Source organism: Arachis stenosperma, chromosome 10 (genome assembly GCF_014773155.1).
Source record: "Arachis stenosperma cultivar V10309 chromosome 10, arast.V10309.gnm1.PFL2, whole genome shotgun sequence".
In the NCBI taxonomy this organism is placed as follows: Eukaryota; Viridiplantae; Streptophyta; class Magnoliopsida; order Fabales; family Fabaceae; genus Arachis; species Arachis stenosperma.
This window is the reverse complement of record NC_080386.1, coordinates 93234298-93248610: the sequence shown is the minus strand read 5'-3', so window position 1 is coordinate 93248610 and position 14313 is coordinate 93234298. Positions and strand designations below refer to the sequence as shown.

General features: G+C 40.4%; 1 non-coding gene across 1 annotated transcript; it reads left to right on the top strand.

Moving 5' to 3' along the window:
- The first annotated feature begins 9807 nt into the window (after window positions 1–9807).
- On the top strand, window positions 9808–9915 carry LOC130958814 (small nucleolar RNA R71). The gene has a single exon (XR_009077918.1). It is a non-coding gene; the product is annotated as a small nucleolar RNA R71 (small nucleolar RNA).
- Window positions 9916–14313: the final 4398 nt, after the last annotated feature.

Below are 14313 nucleotides of genomic sequence, written 5' to 3'. Positions count from 1 at the left end.
CTCACCTATGAACGTGTGCCTGACAACCACCTCCGTTCTACCTTAGATTGAGTAGATATCTCTTGGATTCCTTAATCAGAATCTTCATGGTATAAGCTAGAATTGATGGCAGCATTCAAGAGAATCTGGAAGGTCTAAACCTTATCTGTGGTATTCTGAGTAGGATTCAAGGATTGAATGACTGTGACGAGCTTCAAACTCCTGAAGGCTGGGCGTTAGTGACAGACGCAAAAGGATCACTGGATTCTATTCCAACCTGATTGAGAACCGACAGATGATTAGCCGTGCTGTGACAGAGCGCGTTGAACATTTTCACTGAGAGGATGGGAGGTAGCCATTGACAATGGTGAAACCCTACATACAGCTTGCCATGGAAGGAGCCTTGAGTGCTTGAAGAAGAAGACAGTAGGAAAGCAAAGATTCAGAAGATAGAGCATCTCCAAAACCTCAGCCTGTTCTCCATTACTGCAAAACAAGTATTTATTTCATGTTCTTCTACTTTTCACAATTAAACCTGAGAATTATTGATATCCTGACTAAGGGTTACAAGATAACCATAGCTTGCTTCAAGCCGACAATCTCCGTGGGATCGACCCTTACTCACGTAAGGTATTACTTGGACGACCCAGTGCACTTGCTGGTTAGTTGTGCGGGATTGCAAAAGTGTGATTGCAATTTCGTGCACCAGGCTACAACCAAACCAATTCATGAATGCACGGGCTAGCATTCTTATTCCTTTTGTTTCCCTGGTTAATAAATTGCATTATTGATGAATTCATTTTAATTTTGCAACTCTTGTATCTATCTGGATTATCATTAATAAACTGAAATCTTTGCTTGAATATGAGTTGATTATTCTTTAAATTTGTGAATCTCTTGTTACCTAGGAAACCCATTATCATGCCACTTACTTTAACTTTCTTTTTCCTAACTCACTGCTTTCACTTTCTAACTTCCTTTTCACCTATTAACCATTTCAACTTTCTGACTTCTCTTTTTACTTGACTACTTTAACTTTTAACTCAGGGCATGATCACTATTTTTCCTAATTAACATGACTTCCACTTATCATATATTTTGGATTGTGATTTCTATTTTCAAACTTTTCCACTTGAACAGAATCCAAAATACACATATATTTGACTCATTTCATGCTTTTCTTGCTCTTTTGCCACTCTGTGCTTATACTGCTATTATTCTATTTGCCTACTTGTTTTCCTACTTTTGTTCTTCAATTATATCCTGGAATTTTTTCTTTTCAGGATGTTCGACCCTCAAAGCAAAGGAAAAGGCAAAGCAACCACTGGCAAAAGGAAAAGAGGTAAATCCTCTATAACCATCCTTGACATTTTGCATGATGATTTCTGGCGGGAGAAGAACTTTACCCCGCAGAAAAAGGCTGATCAATTAGTACCTGTAGCTGACCCAGTAAAATTTGCAAATAAATATTGTGAGCTGAAGTACCCAGTTTTTGCCACATCCAGGAACCTATACCTGGAAAGGACACTCAAAATTCCAGAAGAACTTAAGCAATACACTTTAGACCAAATTAAACTGAGAGGCTGGTTTTTCCTAGAGAGAAACTTGACTGAAATCAACTCATCCTGGGTTAGAGAATTCTACTGTAACTATTTTAAAACATCCCTAGATGCAGTACAACTCAGAGGCAAACAAATTCTGGTTACTGAGGAAGCCATTGAAGATATTCTCCAGATCCCACCTAAATTAGATCAGCCAGATGGTTACCAAAAGACTGAGGAGGATATGAGATTCATGAGATTTGACTAGGATGTAGTAAAACGGACTATAGCCCTTGATCCTACTGTCCCATGGGTCATGGGAAAGAGCACAATGGTACCAAAGAGAATCAGGCTGATATATCTAAATGATTAGGCTCGACTTTGGCAGCAGATTCTGAGTAACTACATAATGCCGAGCACTCATGAGACAGAGGTGCCAGTTGTTATGATTACTGATAGGCAAAATTGTGATTTCTGATAATGGCATTCATGTTCGTTCTCTCCCTGGTAATGGTGCCAAAAACTTGGTGCATGATACCATGGTCCAAACATAACTTCACAACTTCGCACAACTAACCAGCAAGTGCATTAGGTCGTCCAAGTAATAAACCTTACGTGAGTAAGGGTCGATCCCACGGAGATTGTTGGTATGAAGCAAGCTATGGTCATCTTGTAAATCTCAGTTAGGCGGATAATAATTGGTTATGGAGTTTTCGAATAATAATAACAAATAAACAGAAAATAAAGATAGAAATACTTATGTAAATCATTGGTGGGAATTTCAGATAGGCGTATGAAGATGCTGTGCTCCTTTTGAATCTCTGCTTTCCTACTGCCTTCATCCAATCCTTCTTACTCCTTTCCATGGCAAGCTGTATGTAGGGCATCACCGTTGTCAATGGCTACATCCTATCCTCTCAGTAAAAAAAGTCCAAATGCTCTGTCACAGTACGGCTAATCATCTGTCGGTTCTCGATCATGTCGGAATAGAATCCATTGATTCTTTTGCGTTTGTCATCACACCCAACAATCGCGAGTTTGAAGCTCGTCACAGTCATTCAATCCCTGAATCCTACTCGGAATACCACAGACAAGGTTTAGACTTTTCGAATTCTCATGAATGCCGCCATCAATTCTAGCTTATACCACGAAGATTCTGATTAAGGAATCCAAAAGATATGCGCCCGGCCTAAGGTAGAACGGAAGTGGTTGTCAATCACGTGTTCATAGGTGAGAATGATGATGAGTGTCACGGATCATCACATTCATCATGGTGAGTGCAACGAATATCTTAGAACAGGAATAAACTGAATTGAACAGAAAATAGTAGTAATTGCATTAAAAATCGAGGTACAGCAGAGCTCCACACCCTTAATCTATGGTGTGTAGAAACTCCACCGTTGAAAATACATAAGTGATTGTCCAAGCATGGCCGAATGGCCAGCCCTAAAAAACGTGATCAAAGGATTCTAAGGTAATCCAAAAATAATCCAAAGATGTGTAATACAATAGTAAAATGTCCTATTTATACTAGACTAGCTACTAGGGTTTACAGAAGTAAGTGATTGATGCAAAAATCCACTTCCGGGACCCACTTGGTGTGTGCTTGGGCTGAGCTTGAGCTTTACACGTGCAGAGGCTTCTTTTGGAGTTGAACGCCAAGTTGTAACGTGTTTTTGGTGTTCAACTCTGGTTCGTGACGTGTTTCTGGCATTTGACTCCAGAATGCAGCATGGAACTGTTGTTGAGCGCCAATTTACGTCATCTTATCACGAATAAAGTATGAACTATTATATATTTCTAGAAAGCTCTGGATGTCTACTTTCCAACGCCGTTGAGAGCGCACCATTTGGAGTTCTGTAGCTCCAGAAAATTCATTTCAAGTGCAGGGAGGTCAGATTCCAACAGCATCAGCAGTCCTTTGTCAGCCTTCTTATCAGAGTTTTGCTCAGGTCCCTCAATTTCAGCCAGAAAATACCTGAAATTATAGAAAAACACACAAACTCATAGTAAAGTCCAGAAATGTGAATTGGTGCACGAAATTGTGATCAATACTTTTCAAAACATAAACAATCCCTAGTAATGGCTCCAAAGACTTGGTGCTCAATACCATGGCATAAACACAACTTCGCACAACTAACCAGCAAGTGCACTGGGTCGTCCAAGTAATAAACCTTACGCGAGTAAGGGTCGATCCCACGGAGATTGGTGGTATGAAGCAAGCTATGGTCACCTTGTAAATCTCAGTCAGGCAGACTCAAATAGGTATAGTAGTAAACGAATAAAGCAATAAGATAAAGATAGAGATACTTATGCATATCATTGGTGAGAGCTTCAGATAAGCGTATGAAGATGCCTTCCCTTCTGTCTCTCTGCTTTCTTACTGTCTTCATCCAATCCTTCTTACTCCTTTCCATGACAAGCTCGTGTAGGGTTTCACCGTTGTCAGTGGCTACCTCCCATCCTCTCATTGGAAATACGTCCCTGATGCTCTGTCACAGCATAGGCTATCCATCTGTCGGTTCTCAATCAGGCCGGAATAGAATCCAGTGATTCTTTTGCGTCTGTCACTAACGCCCCGCCCTCAGGAGTTTGAAGCACGTCACAGTCATTCAATCATTGAATCCTACTCAGAATACCACAGACAAGGTTAGACCTTCCGGATTCTCTTGAATGCCGCCATCAGTTCTTGCCTATACCACGAAGACTCTGATTAAAGAATCCAAGAGATATTCACTAAGCCTCGTATGCTTGTAGAACAAGAGTGGTTGTCAGTCACTTTGTTCATGAGTGAGAATGGTGATGATCCGTGACAATCATCACCTTCATCAAGTTGAAGAACAAGTGATATCTTGGACAAAGAACAAGCGGAATTGAATAGAAGAACAATAGTAATTGCATTAATACTCGAGGTACAGCAGAGCTCCACACCTTAATCTATGGTGTGTAGAAACTCCACCATTGAAAATACATAAGAACAAGGTCTAGGCATGGCCGAATGGCCAGCCTCCCAAACGATCTAAGATAGCATAAAACTCAAAGATAGCTACCCCGATTGTCAAATACAATAGTAAAAGGTCCTACTTATAGAAAACTAGTAGCCTAAGGTGTACAAAGATGAGTAAATGACATAAAAATCCACTTCCGGGCCCACTTGGTGTGTGCTTGGGCTGAGCAATGAAGCATTTTCGTGTAAAGACTTGTCTTGGAGTTAAACGCCAGCTTTTATGCCAGTTTGGGCGTTTAACTCCCATTTAGGTGCCAGTTCCGGCGTTTAACGCTGGAATTTCTTGAGGTGACTTTGAACGCCGGTTTGGGCCATCAAATCTTGGGCAAAGTATGGACTATCAATATTGCTGGAAAGCCCAGGATGTCTACTTTCCAACGCCGTTGAGAGCGCGCCAATTGGGCTTCTGTAGCTCCAGAAAATCCACTTCGAGTGCAGGGAGGTCAGAATCCAACAGCATCTGCAGTCCTTTTCAGTCTCTGGATCAGATTTTTGCTCAGATCCCTCAATTTCAGCCAGAAAATACCTGAAATCACAGAAAAACACACAAACTCATAGTAAAGTCCAGAAAAGTGAATTTTAATTAAAAACTAATAAAAATATACTAAAAACTAACTAGATCATACTAAAAACATACTAAAAACAATGCCAAAAAGCATACAAATTATCCGCTCATCACAACACCAAACTTAAATTGTTGCTTGTCCCCAAGCAACTGAAGATCAAATAAGATAAAAAGAAGAGAATATGCAATGAACTCCAAAAACATCTATGAAGATCAGTATTAATTAGATGAGCGGGGCTTTTAGCTTTTTGCCTCTGAACAGTTTTGGCATCTCACTCTATCCTTTGAAATTCAGAATGATTGGCTTCTTTAGGAACTCAGAATCCAGATAGTGTTATTGATTCTCCTAGTTAAGTATGATGATTCTTGAACACAGCTACTTATTGAGTCTTGGCCGTGGCCCAAAGCACTCTGTCTTCCAGTATTACCACCGGATACATACATGCCACAGACACATAATTGGGTGAACCTTTTCAGATTGTGACTCAGCTTTGCTAAAGTCCCCAACTAGAGGTGTCCAGGGTTCTTAAGCACACTCTTATTGCCTTGGATCACAACTTTATTTCTTTCTTTTTCTTTCTTTTTCTCTTTTTTTTTCGGTTTTTTTTTTTCGCTTGCTTCCTTCTTCTCTTTTTTTTTTTGTATTCACTGCTTTTTCTTGCTTCAAGAATCATTTTTATGATTTTTCAGATCCTCAGTAACATGTCTCCTTTTTCATCATTCTTTCAAGAGCCAACATTCATGAACCACAAATTCAAAAGACATATGCACTGTTCAAGCATACATTCAGAGAACAAAAGTGTTGCCACCACATCAAAATAATTAAACTGTTATAAAATTCAAAATTCATGCAATTCTTTTCCTTTTCAATTAAGCACATTTTTATTTAAGAAATGTGATGGATTCATAGGACATTCATAACTTTAAGGCATAAACACTAAGACACTAATGATCATAAGACACAAACAACATAAGCACTAAAATTCGAAAAACAGAAGAATAAAGAACAAGGAAATCAAGGAACGGGTCCACCTTAGTGATGGCGGCTCTTCCTTCCTCTTGAAGGTCCTATGGAGTGCTTGAGCTCCTCAATGTCTCTTCCTTGCCTTTGTTGCTCCTCTCTCATGATTCTTTGATCTTCTCTTATTTCATGGAGGAGAATGGAGTGTTCTTGGTGCTCCACCCTTAGTTGTCCCATGTTGGAACTCAATTCTCCTAGGGAGGTGTTTAGTTGCTCCCAATAGTTTTGTGGAGGAAAGTGCATCCCTTGAGGCATCTCAGGGATCTCATGATGAGAGGGGTCTCTTGTGTGCTCCATCCTTTTCTTGGTAATGGGCTTATCCTCATCAATGGTGATGTCTCCCTCTATGTCAACTCCAACTGAATAACAGAGGTGACAAATGAGGTGAGGAAAGGCTAACCTTGCTAAGGTAGAGGACTTATCCGCCACCTTGTAGAGTTCTTGGGCTATGACCTCATGAACTTCCACTTCTCCAATCATGATGCTATGGATCATGATAGCCCGGTCTAAAGTAACTTCGGACCGGTTGCTAGTGGGAATGATTGAGCGTTGGATAAACTTCAACCATCCTCTAGCCACGGGTTTGAGGTCATGCCTTCTCAATTGAACCGGCTTGCCTCTTGAATCTCTCTTCCATTGTGCGCCCTCTTCACATATGATTGTGAGGACTTGGTCTAACCTTTGATCAAAGTTGACCCTTCTTGTGTAAGGATGTTCATCTCCTTGCATCATAGGCAAGTTGAACGCCACCTTCACACTTTCCGGACTAAAATCCAAGTATTTCCCCCGAACCATAGTAAGATAATTCTTTGGATCCGGGTTCACACTTTGATCATGGTTCTTGGTGATCCATGCATTGGCATAGAACTCTTGAACCATCAAGATTCCGACTTGTTGAATGGGGTTGGTAAGCACTTCCCAACCTCTTCTTCGGATCTCATGGCGGATCTCCGGATATTCACCCTTTTTGAGTGAAAAGGGGACCTCGGGGATCACCTTCTTCAAGGCCACAACTTCATAGAAGTGGTCTTGATGCACCCTTGAGATGAATCTATCCATCTCCCCTGACTCGGAGGTGGAAGCTTTTGCTTTCCCTTTCCTCTTTCTAGAGGTTTCTCCGGCCTCGGATGCCATAATGGTTATGGAAAAGCGAAAAAGCAATGCTTTTACCACACCAAACTTAAAATGTTTGCTCGTCCTCGAGCAAAAGAAGAAAGAAGAGAGTAGAAGAAGAAAAAATGAGGAAGAGGGAGATGGTGGTGTATTCGGCCAAAGAGGGGGAGAAGTGTTGTTTAGGTTGTGTGAAAATGAAGGGGTTAAGAAGGGTTTATATAGGAGAGAGGGGAGATGAGGTTCGGCCATTATGGGTGGGTTTGGGAGGGAAAGTGGTTTGAATTTGAAGGGTGAGGTTGGTGGGGTTTTATGAAGGATGGATGTGAGTGGTGAAGAGAAAGATGGGATTTGATAAGTGAAGGGTTTTTTGGGGAAGAGGTGTTGAGGTGATTGGTGAATGGGGGAAGAAGAAAGAGAGTGGTGGTGGGGTCCTGTGGGGTCCACAGATTCTATGGTGTCAAGGAAAAGTCATCCCTGCACCAAATGGCATCAAAATTCACGTTTTGAGCCATTGCTGGCGTTAAACGCCGGGCTGGTGCCCATTCCTGGCGTTTAACGCCAGGTTCTTGCCCTTTTCTGGCGTTTAACGCCAGTCTGGTGCTCCTTTCTGGCGTTAAACGCCCAGAATGGTGCCAGACTGGGCGTTAAACGCCCAACTGCTAGGCTTACTGGCGTTTGAACGCCAGCAGCATCTTCCTCCAGGGTGTGCTGTTTTTCTTCCTGTTTTTCATTCTGTTTTTGCTTTTTCAATTAATTTTGTGACTTCTTATGATCATCAACCTACAAAATAAAATAAAATAACAAAAGAAAATATGTAAAATATAATATTGGGTTGCCTCCCAACAAGCGCTTCTTTAATGTCAGTAGCTTGACAGAGGACTCTCATAGAGCCTCACAGATACTCAGAGCAATGTTGGAACCTCCCAACACCAAACTTAGAGTTTGAATGTGGGGGTTCAACACCAAACTTAGAGTTTGGTTGTGGCCTCCCAACACCAAACTTAGAGTTTGACTGTGGGGGCTCTGTTTGTCTCTGAATTGAGAGAAGCTCTTCATGCTTCCTCTCCATGGTGACAGAGGGATATCCTTGAGCCTTAAACACAAAGGATTCTCCATTCACTTGAATGATCAGTTCACCTCTATCAACATCAATCACAGCCTTTGCTGTGGCTAGGAAAGGTCTGCCAAGGATGATGGTTTCATCCATGCATTTCCTAGTCTCTAGGACTATGAAATCAGTAGGGATGTAATGGTCTTCAATCTTAACCAAAACATTCTCTACAAGTCCATAAGCTTGTTTTCTTGAGTTGTCTGCCATCTCTAGTGAGATTTTTGCAGCTTGTACCTCAAAGATCCTTAGCTTCTCCATTACTGAGAGAGGCATGAGGTTTACACCTGACCCTAAGTCACACAGAGCCTTCTTGAAGGTCATGGTGCCTATGGTACAAGGTATGGAAAACTTCCCAGGGTCTTGTCTCTTTTGAGGTAATTTCTGCCTAGACAAGTCATCCAGTTCTTTGGTGAGCAAAGGAGGTTCATCCTCCCAAGTCTCATTTCCAAATAGCTTGTCATTTAGCTTCATGATTGCTCCAAGGTATTTAGCAACTTGCTCTTCAGTGACATACTCATCCTCTTCAGAGGAAGAATACTCATCAGAGCTCATGAAAGGCAGAAGTAAGTCCAATGGAATCTCTATGGTCTCATTTTGAGCCCCAGATTCCCATGGTTCCTCATTGGGGAACTCATTGGAGGCTAGTGCACGCCCATTGAGGTCTTCCTCAGTGGCGTTCACTTCCTCCCCTTCCTCTCCAAATTCGGCCATATTGATGGCTTTGCACTCTCCTTTTGGATTTTCTTCTGTGTTGCTTGGAAGAGTACTTGGAGGGAGTTCAGTAACTTTCTTGCTCAGCTGTCCCACTTGTCCTTCCAAATTCCTAATGGAAGACCTTGTTTCAGTCATGAAACTTTGAGTGGTTTTGATTAGATCAGAGACCATGGTTGCTAAGTCAGAGGGGTTCTGCTTAGAATTCTCTGTCTGTTGCTGAGAAGATGATGGAAAAGGCTTGCCATTGCTAAACCTGTTTCTTCCACCATTGTTGTTGTTGAAACCTTGTTGAGGTCTCTCTTGATTCTTCCATGAGAGATTTGGGTGATTTCTCCATGAAGAATTATAGGTGTTACCATAGGGTTCTCCTAGGTAATTCACCTCTTCCATTGAAGGGTTCTCAGGATCATAAGCTTCTTCCTCAGATGAAGCATCCTTAGTACTGCCAGGTGCATGTTGCATTCCAGACAGACTTTGAGAAATCAAATTGACTTGTTGAGTCAATATTTTATTCTGAGCCAAAATGGCGTTCAGAGTATCAATCTCAAGAACTCCTTTCTTCTGACTTGTCCCATTGTTCACAGGATTTCTCTCAGAAGTGTACATGAATTGGTTATTTGCAACCATTTCAATGAGCTCTTGAGCTTCTGTAGGCGTCTTCTTCAGATGAAGAGATCCTCCAGCAGAGCTATCCAAGGACATCTTAGATAGTTCAGAGAGACCATCATAGAAAATACCTATGATGCTCCATTCAGAAAGCATGTCAGAAGGACATTTTCTGATCAATTGTTTGTATCTTTCCCAAACTTCATAGAGGGATTCTCCATCCTTCTGTCTGAAGGTTTGGACTTCCACTCTAAGCTTACTCCATCTTTGTGGTGGAAAGAACTTTGCCAAGAAGGCATTGACTAGCTTTTCCCAAGAGTCCAGGCTTTCTTTAGGTTGAGAGTCCAACCATATTCTAGCTCTGTCTCTTACAGCAAAAGGGAATAGCATCAGTCTATAGACCTCAGGGTCTACCCCATTAGTCTTGACTGTGTCACAGATTTGCAAGAATTCAGCTAAGAACTGATGAGGATCTTCCATTGGAAGTCCGTGGAACTTGCAATTCTGTTGCATTAGAGAAACTAATTGAGGTTTAAGCTCAAAGTTGTTTGCTCCAATGGCAGGGATAGAGATGCTTCTCCCATAGAAGTCGGGAGTAGGTGCAGTAAAGTCACCCAGCACCTTCCTTGCATTGTTTGCATTATTGTTGTTTTCGGCTGCCATGTCTTCTTCTTCTTTGAAGAATTCGGTCAGGTCCTCTAAAGAGAGTTGTGCTTTGGCTTCTCTTAGCTTTCTCTTCAAGGTCCTTTCGGGTTCAGGGTCAGCTTCAACAAGAATGCCTTTGTCTCTGCTCCTGCTCATATGAAAGAGAAGAGAACAAGAAAATGTGGAATCTTCTATGTCACAGTATAGAGATTCCTTGAGGTGTCAGAGGAAAAGAGAAATAGAAAGAAGAAGGAGAAGAAGAATTCGAACTTTAATTAGATAAGGTTCGAATTGTGCATTGAGAAGGAGTGGTACTCCATAAATAGAAGGATGTGAGAGGGAGGGAAGTATTATTTTTTTTTTCGAAAATTAATTAAAATATTTTGAAAACATTTGTGAAAACCACTAATTGATTTTCGAAATTAAAAGTAAGAAAGAAATCAAGTGATTTTTAAAAAAGATTTTGAAATTAGAACTTAAAAAGATTTGATTGAAAACTATTTTGAAAAAGATGTGATTAAAAAGATATGATTGAGAAGTTATGCTTTTAAAAAGATGTGATTGAGAAGATATGATTTGAAAACAATTTTAAAAAGATTTGATTTGAAAACAATTTTAAAAGATATGATTTTAAAATTAATGACTTGCCTAACAAGAAAAAGATATGATTCAAACATTAAACCTTTCTCAACAGAAAAGGTAACAAATTTGAGATGTTCAATCAAATCATTAATTGTTAGTAAGTATCTTTGAAAAAGGAAAGAAATTGATTTTGAAAACATTTGATTGAAAAGATATGATTTGAAAAGATTTGATTTTGAAAAACTTTGAAAACTTGAAAAAAATTGATTTGAAAACAAAATCTTCCCCCTATCACCATCCTGGCATTAAACGCCCAGAATGGTATCCATTCTGGCGTTTAACGCCCAGAATGGTATCCATTCTGGCGTTTAACGCCCAAAATGCACCCTTTTTGGGCGTTAAACGCCCAACCAGGTACCCTGGCTGGCGTTTAAACGCCAGTCTGTCTTCTTCACTGGGCATTTTCGAATGCTCAGCTTTTTCTGTGTAATTCCTCTGCAGTATGTCCTGAATCTTCAATTCTTTGTATTATTGACTTGAAAAGACACAAATTAAAAATATTTTTGGATTTTTAATAATCAAAATGCAACAAGAATCAAATAACAATGCATGCAAGACACCAAACTTAGCAGTTTGTATACTACTGACACTATATGAGACACACAAACACTCAAGTCAAAAGAATTCAAAGATCAGAGTAAGAAATCATCAAGAATTACTTGAAGATCCTTAAGACACATGAATGAATGCATGCAATTGACACCAAACTTAAGATGAGACTCTAGACTCAAACAAGAAACATCAAATATTTTTTTGGTTTTTTATAGTTTTTGTGAATTTTTTTTTTGTGATTTTCGAAAATTAAGTGGAAAAAGATATCAAAATTCTTAATGAGAATTCCAGGAATCAGTGCAATGCTAGTCTAAGACTCCGGTCCAGGAATTAGACATGGCTTCACAGCCAGCCAAGCTTTCAAAGAAAGCTTCGGTCCAAAACACTAGACATGGCCAAAGGCCAGCCAAGCCTTAGCAGATCACTGCTCCAAAAGCAAGATCAACAAGCTCTTGTGATGATAAGTTGAAACCTCGGTCCAATGAAATTAGACATGGCTTTACAGCCAGCCAGATTTCAGCAAATCATCATGAAACTCTAGAATTCATCTTCAAGAATTTCGAAAAAAATAAATGCCTAATCTAAGCAACAAGATGAACCGTCAGTTGTCCATACACTAGAACAATCCCCGGCAACGGCGCCAAAAACTTGGTGCTGTTGCCGGATCAAAACTTGGCACTGTTATTGCAGGGAACAAATGCGAAACCATAGATAGGACATTTAATTCCCCGGCAACGGCGCCAAAAACTTGGTGCACGAAATTGTGATCAATACTTTTCAAAACATAAATAATCCCTAGTAATGGCTCCAAAGACTTGGTGCTCAATACCATGGCATAAACACAACTTCGCACAACTAACCAGCAAGTGCACTGGGTCGTCCAAGTAATAAACCTTACGCGAGTAAGGGTCGATCCCACGGAGATTGGTGGTATGAAGCAAGCTATGGTCACCTTGTAAATCTCAGTCAGGCAGACTCAAATAGGTATAGTAGTAAACGAATAAAGCAATAAGATAAAGATAGAGATACTTATGCATATCATTGGTGAGAGCTTCAGATAAGCGTATGAAGATGCCTTCCCTTCCGTCTCTCTGCTTTCTTACTGTCTTCATCCAATCCTTCTTACTCCTTTCCATGGCAAGCTCGTGTAGGGTTTCACCGTTGTCAGTGGCTACCTCCCATCCTCTCATTGGAAATACGTCCCTGATGCTCTGTCACAGCATAGGCTATCCATCTGTCGGTTCTCAATCAGGCCGGAATAGAATCCAGTGATTCTTTTGCGTCTGTCACTAACGCCCCGCCCTCAGGAGTTTGAAGCACGTCACAGTCATTCAATCATTGAATCCTACTCAGAATACCACAGACAAGGTTAGACCTTCCGGATTCTCTTGAATGCCGCCATCAGTTCTTGCCTATACCACGAAGACTCTGATTAAAGAATCCAAGAGATATTCACTAAGCCTCGTATGCTTGTAGAACAAGAGTGGTTGTCAGTCACTTTGTTCATGAGTGAGAATGGTGATGATCCGTGACAATCATCACCTTCATCAAGTTGAAGAACAAGTGATATCTTGGACAAAGAACAAGCGGAATTGAATAGAAGAACAATAGTAATTGCATTAATACTCGAGGTACAGCAGAGCTCCACACCTTAATCTATGGTGTGTAGAAACTCCACCGTTGAAAATACATAAGAACAAGGTCTAGGCATGGCCGAATGGCCAGCCTCCCAAACGATCTAAGATAGCATAAAACTCAAAGATAGCTACCCCGATTGTCAAATACAATAGTAAAAGGTCCTACTTATAGAAAACTAGTAGCCTAAGGTGTACAAAGATGAGTAAATGACATAAAAATCCACTTCCGGGCCCACTTGGTGTGTGCTTGGGCTGAGCAATGAAGCATTTTCGTGTAGAGACTTGTCTTGGAGTTAAACGCCAGCTTTTATGCCAGTTTGGGCGTTTAACTCCCATTTAGGTGCCAGTTCCGGCGTTTAACGCTGGAATTTCTTGAGGTGACTTTGAACGCCGGTTTGGGCCATCAAATCTTGGGCAAAGTATGGACTATCAATATTGCTGGAAAGCCCAGGATGTCTACTTTCCAACGCCGTTGAGAGCGCGCCAATTGGGCTTCTGTAGCTCCAGAAAATCCACTTCGAGTGCAGGGAGGTCAGAATCTAACAGCATCTGCAGTCCTTTTCAGTCTCTGGATCAGATTTTTGCTCAGATCCCTCAATTTCAGCCAGAAAATACCTGAAATCACAGAAAAACACACAAACTCATAGTAAAGTCCAGAAAAGTGAATTTTAATTAAAAACTAATAAAAATATACTAAAAACTAACTAGATCATACTAAAAACATACTAAAAACAATGCCAAAAAGCATACAAATTATCCGCTCATCATGAATTTAGCATAAAACTAATGAAAACATCCCTAAAAGTAACTATATCCTACTAAAAACTACCTAAAAACAATGCCAAAAAGCGTATAAATTATCCGCTCATCACAACACCAAACTTAAATTGTTGCTTGTCCCCAAGCAACTGAAAATTAATTAGGATAAAAAGAAGAGAATATACTATAAATCTCAGAATATCAATGAATATTAATTCTAATTAGATGAGCGAGACTTGTAGCTTTTTGCTTCTGAATAGTTTTGGCATCTCACTTTATCCTTTGAAGTTTAGAATGATTGGAATCTCTAGGAACTTAGAATTTCAGATAGTGTTATTGATTCTCCTAGTTAAGTTTGTTGATTCTTGAACACAGCTACTTTTATGAGTCTTGGCCGTGGCCCTAAGCACTTTGTTTTCCA